This window comes from Artibeus jamaicensis, unplaced genomic scaffold (genome assembly GCF_021234435.1).
Source record: "Artibeus jamaicensis isolate MK-2021 breed Jamaican fruit bat unplaced genomic scaffold, CSHL_Jam_final scaffold_754, whole genome shotgun sequence".
In the NCBI taxonomy this organism is placed as follows: domain Eukaryota; kingdom Metazoa; phylum Chordata; class Mammalia; order Chiroptera; family Phyllostomidae; genus Artibeus; species Artibeus jamaicensis.
In genome coordinates, this window is record NW_026522054.1 from 4,156,193 (window position 1) to 4,162,192 (window position 6,000).

The 6,000-nt window shown below is 45.0% G+C and overlaps 1 long non-coding RNA gene across 1 annotated transcript; it reads right to left on the reverse strand.

The window, feature by feature from the left end:
• Positions 1–104: 104 nt before the first annotated feature.
• On the reverse strand, positions 105–4,932 carry LOC128626581 (uncharacterized). The gene is made up of 3 exons (XR_008390547.1): positions 4,762–4,932; positions 3,031–3,564; positions 105–1,445 (listed from the first exon to the last, which is right to left on the reverse strand). It is a non-coding gene; the product is annotated as an uncharacterized LOC128626581 (long non-coding RNA).
• Positions 4,933–6,000: the final 1,068 nt, after the last annotated feature.

Genomic DNA, 6,000 nt, shown 5'->3' on the forward strand with positions numbered 1-6,000 from the left:
CTGGTTCACAGTTTGTTAGGCAAGAGCTATCCCACACAAATTTCTACGACTTTTTTATTCTTTGTTTTTAAGATTTTATATATTTATTTTTAGACAGAGGGTAAAGGAGGGAGAAAGAGAGCGAGAGAAACATCAGCATGTGGTTGCCTCTCACAGGCTCCCAACTGGGGACCAGGCCTGCAACCCAGGCATGTGTCCTAGACTGGGATTGAACTAGAGACCCTTTGGTTCACAGGCCAACACTCAATCTGCTGAGCTACACCAGCCAGGGAAGCTTTTAATTCTTAAAGAAAGCAAATATTTCACCCTCTGTGAATGTTTAAAAGAACACTTGAACAGAACCAAATTGTTTTCACATCAATAGAAGACATGTAAACAACCCAAAAATGAGGGAGCAACTATTCTCCTTTAACAGCTTCAGGGAGAAAACCTCCTCTTCCTTTTTCTTTGATCTTGCAATCAGACTGGCTGGTGCGCTATCCCAGCCCAAGGCTGATACAGTCCGTTATGTGAGATGCAAAGCCCACGTTCTGAACCATACTGTAGGTTTTTGCAGCAACTCTTTGGTCTTTTTTTGTTGTTGTTGTTTTGTTTTGTTTTTCCTTTTCTCCCTTTGGTCTGAAAAACATTGCTTTAAGAGATTTAATTAATTTTTTTTTAGAGAGAGGGGAAGGGAGAAAGAGAGGAAGAGAAACACCGATTGGTTGCCTTTCATGCACCCCCAACTGGGGACAGGGCCCCCAGGGCCCTGACTGGGAATTGAAATGGTGACCTTTTGGTTTGCAGGCTGGTGCTCAGTCCACTGAGCCACACCAGCCAGGGCTAAAAAAATGTTTTTAATTGAGGTATAATGAACATATAACATTATATTAGTTTTGCATGTACAACATAATGATTGGATCTATACAAAATTGCAAAAGGATCATGATAAATCTGATAACATCCATCACCACATGTTATTACAAATTACTTTTTCTTGTGATGAGGACTTTTAAGCTCTACTCTCTCAGCAATGTTCAAATATGCAGTACTATCGTCGCCATGCTGTACATGACATCCCCCTTTGATGCTTATAAGATATTAGAATTATTTACCTTATAATTGGAAGTTGGCACCTTTTGACCGCCTTCACCCATTTCACCCACCTCCAGCCCCCACCGCTGTCAACCACAGTTGAGCTCCATCCATGAGCTTGGGGTTTTTGTTTGTTTGTTTCTGATTCCACCGAAAGTGAGATCATAAGGTATTTGCCTTTCTCTGCCTGATGTTCAGATGTATTTCATCAGCACAGTGCCCTCTAGGTCCATCCATGTTGTAGCGAATGGCAAGATTCTGTTTTATGGCTGCATAATGTGTCTGTGTGTGTGTGTGGCAGATCTTCTTCACCCATTCATCCATCGATGGGCCCTTAGGTTGTGTCCATATCTTGCCCACTGCAAATGACGCTGTAATGAACGAGGGGGTACAGACATTTTTTCAGGTTAGTGCTTTTGCTTTCTGCACACAATACCCGGAAGTTGAACTGCTGGATCACGTGGTAATCCGATTTTTAATTTTTCGAGGAATCTTCATAATAATTATTTGGTCCTTATACCGAAAATACTTTAGGTGACCAAATGCTTACCAGAGGTAACTAATCAGATATAAAATACTTCTGGAATTTTCTGAACTGTGGTTCTTAACCAGGGTGATTTTGCCCACGGAGGGACATTAGGCAAGGTCTGAGACAGGACAGCACTGACCCTGCCTTCCTCCACACACACGCGCACACACACACACACACACACACACACACACTTAAGATTTATCTGTCCAAAATGTTCACTGTGCTGAGGTTGAGAAACCCTGTTACTAGGTAAAGAATACATCGGTGGTGGAAGGGGTGCTATTTCTCCACCACTTTTTAAAAAATGTCCACTTACATAGATATACAACAAGATTTAACAACAACAACAACACAGAAAAAAACCATTATAAGGATTGCAACTTATTACATTCTGAAAAATGTGAAACTCTGAAGAAACAGATCAGTGGTTGCCAGGGGTTGGAGGGAGGGAAGGATGAACAGGCAAAACACAAAGAATTCTTAGGGCAGTGAAACCACTCTGTGTGAGGCTGCAGGCTGCTGCGGTGGATACATTGCCGTGATGCATGAATGCAAACCCATAGAAAGTGCACCCTAATGCAAGCTATGCACCCTGGGTGATGCCGATGTGTCAGTATAGGTTCCTCAACTGTAACAAATGTAACTCTCTGCTGGGAGAGTGGGGGGGGGGGCACACAAGGTACCTGGGTGTATGGGAACTCCTTGTACTTTCTGCTCAACTTTGTTGTGAGCCCCAAACTGGTCTAAAAATAGTTTGTTAAAGCTAAGTGGGAAAACAAAACAAAGTTTAAGGAACTTGGTGAATTTCCCACTCTGAGATGTTATTCGAGAGAAACATTTAAAAATTCACAACTGTTTATAACGAAACCTTCTTTCACTATGAAATTCTGAAAGATGTCATTAATGAAGACAAGAGTCAAAGCCTGGGCGGGACAGTGGTCCCCATTTTATGGTCGGGGGAACCCTAGTCCTGTAGGATGTTAAAAGGATATTGAAGGAAAGTGTTTGGAAAACCCTGAGTTAAAGGAAATAAAGCAGTTTTTGGTTGCTGGTCTCTTTCTCTTTATGAAGAATCCCTCAGGGCCTTCCATATGCTAATGCCACGGTGAACCCCTAAAGCGGTTTGCTATACCCTGTGTTCCCCAAACTGCTGTGACCACAGGACCCTGTTCTGAAGGAACATCTGAAGGGACTATTTTGGACACTAATGGAGAAGCTATAGGGGAGTCACCCTGGCTGGTTAGCGGCGTGCGCTTTGCGGCTCCATTTTGATTATGTCCCCTTGCTCGCTTGGTTTGGTTGCTTCTCTCCATTCCTCCAACTCCATCACCTCCAAATGTCACCCCATTCCCCTAGAATTCAGTGCAGTGCCCACTAGGCTGTCCCCAACACAGGGACAGCATATTTCTCAGTAGTTTCATCACCTGTGTAGCAAAGAGAGCCTCCCTCAGTGGCCTCCTGGCCCCACGCTCCACGGCTGGCTAGTCTTAGAGTCACTTGTGCACTTGTCCACTTCCTGCAAGCCGGTCATAGCCACCTTCGGGCCCTGAGTGGGCCTCACTCAGTCTGAGAAGGAGAGGCTTTGGATTTCACTCTCTTCCTATTGTAGGGGAAATTCAATTTGAGTCCTTTTAATGGGATCGGGTGCGTTTCTCAAGTCAGCTTCTCCAGGCTCCCTCCTGACAGTCCCCTCTTGACGACAGTGCAGGGGAGTTCCTGTGTTTTTGCGAGTGGGAGTGCCGCTACTATTCTGGGCCCTTCTTTCCCGGCTGCCAGCAGAGCAGGTGTTTTTCATGGACCTCGAACGCTGCCAGGAGCCACGCTGCCTCCTGTTTTGTGTTCAACACTTGGGTTTTCCGGTGCTGCCAGAACCGGAGTTTTAATTTCTCCATCTTTCCTTTCCCGTTGCTTGAAGAAATGAAGCAATCTGTCAGACCGAGCCACAGTCTTCCATCTGTCTTTATAGGGGAAGAAGAATTTCAGACCTTTGTTTTCTTAATATTTAACTTGGAATATCCAGTTGACCTGCCCCCAGAAGGATTTCCCCCAAAGATTAAATCATATTTGGATATGGAAGATGATTTCTACACCCACTTCCTCAAGCATTTGGGAGTCGCTGTGGGCCAAGCACTGTGCAGGGAGCTGGTGATAAAGAGATAGGTGAGGCACAAGCCACACCTGGAGGCGGAAACAGACAAGGAACCAAGCAAGGAAACAAGCAATTGCATTAGAGGGAGAGGCGCTGTGAGCGGTCTCTGCACAGGCGCCCACGAGGGACTGGGGGCGGGGGAGGACGCAGCCCTCCACCTGTGGACCTTGGGTAGGCCCCTAGGAACAGATGCCTTGAGCTGTTTCTAAAGAACTTTTGCCAGAACTCCAAGAAGGGTGCATTTCCTTCAGGTAACAAATTTGTATTTATTTTCAACGCATTGTATATAACATTAATTGGGAGCAGCTTATTAATTTTCATCTTGAGATTTTAAGGATTCTTGCTAGATGGATGGCTGCCATTGCTAAAGTGCTCGTTTTGTCAAAAGGGAGTGAGAGAGGGAAGTTACGACGGAAACATCTATCAAGGTGTCTTAGGAACCAAATGGTACCAAATCACATTTGTATGACATGTTAGCATTTGCAAAGCACTTTTGCATAGATCACTGGGGACTGACAAAAATCTTATAAAGTTGGTAAAGAGATTGTCGATGAAAGTCAACACAAGTCGATACAAGTGTTCATTTCCACTGCTTTTTGAAGCTCTGTGAAATACCAAAAAAATAAAAAATAAAAAGAGCAAAAACCTATAGGGTCAAAGAGAACAGTGAATCAGAGGCAGCAATGCAGTTTCTGAATACGGAAATCAGACAAAGTGTGGAGACTCACACAGAAAGGGAGCCGCGGCAGACCCAGAAAGGCTCAGGATTTCGGCATCTGCCGAGTGGAGCTGGGAACAGAGGAGCTGCTCCAAAGCCTGTCTAAGCTTCCCCATCTCTCCCCCTGCACTCCTCCACGCTGCCAGTTGGAAACTCCTAGCCCATCCTGGTCCCAGGAGTCCAGAGGTCCAGACTCAGGATCAGCTGATGTACTGAAACGCAGGAGCGAGGCAAAGGGCTGAGAGCAAGAGGGAGTCCTGCGAAAGTGCACACAGGCCCTGTCCTCACCTGTCCCCACAGTGCTGTTCGCCAGGTGTGTCCCAGCCTCACCCCATCCGAGGAAGACAAATGCTTCTTCCTGGGAGACAGTGTTCAGCTGCAATACGGAACTGCTGGCTGGAAAAGGGTGGCCTTGTCACCCCACGGCAAAGCTCATTTCCAAGCGCCAGTCCTGTTTCCTTTCAGCATTTCAGTCTGTCACTGGTTAATGAGAGTGGCCATGTGAGAATTACTGGGCACTTGAATGAAGACTCCCAGATGAATGACAAAAGCTAAACCAAATCAACACATAGGAAAAAACGGGAGGAAACAAAGGCCGTGTGGGAAATGGGAAACAACCTGCAGAGAGTAATTGGTACCCTCAGAGAGATAAAATGATGACAAATTTTTTAATGAGGAGATTTCCCATACTTTAGAGAAATGCAGCAATAAGGAAATATTTTTATAACTAAAGGATTAATCCAGGTAGTCCAACAGCCAACTAATAAATTTAAGAAATGGAAAATAGAGAGGGGAAAATTATCAAACAAGTAATAGATGTCCCAGCATAGGAGACTAGAGTCCAAGGGCCCGATCAGAAAAATAAATGAAGAAGAGGTCTACATTAAGTCATATCTTCATACTATTTCAGAACACTAAAGATGAAGAGCAACCACTAAAAGTTTCTATAACAGAACAACAGAAAGCTAGGTCTCGCATGAAGGATTCAGGAATCAGAACGGCACTGAAAAACTGGAAGACAGTGAGGCGATGCCCTCAAATTTTTGAGAAAGAGTATTTTTCACCCTAGAATTCTCTGTCTCACCCAACTATTAATCAAGTGAGAATATAGAATAAGACATTTTCATCCATGCAAGATCTCAACACTTTTGCTTCCTGCTTATCCCTCCTTAGAGGTCACCAGGAAATGTGCTCCATGGAAACGAGGGAGTAAACCCAAGAGAGCCTGGGACACCGGAGTCAGGAGCAAGGAATCCATCACAGGAAGCAGACGTAAGGAAGCCTCAGGACCGAAGCGGCGCCTGGAGCGTGCCAGTCTCTGCAGGAACCGGGGCCGGAGGCTCCAGAAAAGTGACATCCAGGGGGAAAAGGACATCGATAGGTAGCCTATGTGATGTTTAACCAAGTCTAAAATACTTTTTAAAGATTTTACTTATTTATTTTCAGAGAGAGGGGAAGGGAAAGAGAAAGAGAGGGAGAGAAACATCAATGTGGGGACCCAGCTCCTCTACCCAGGCATGTGCCCCA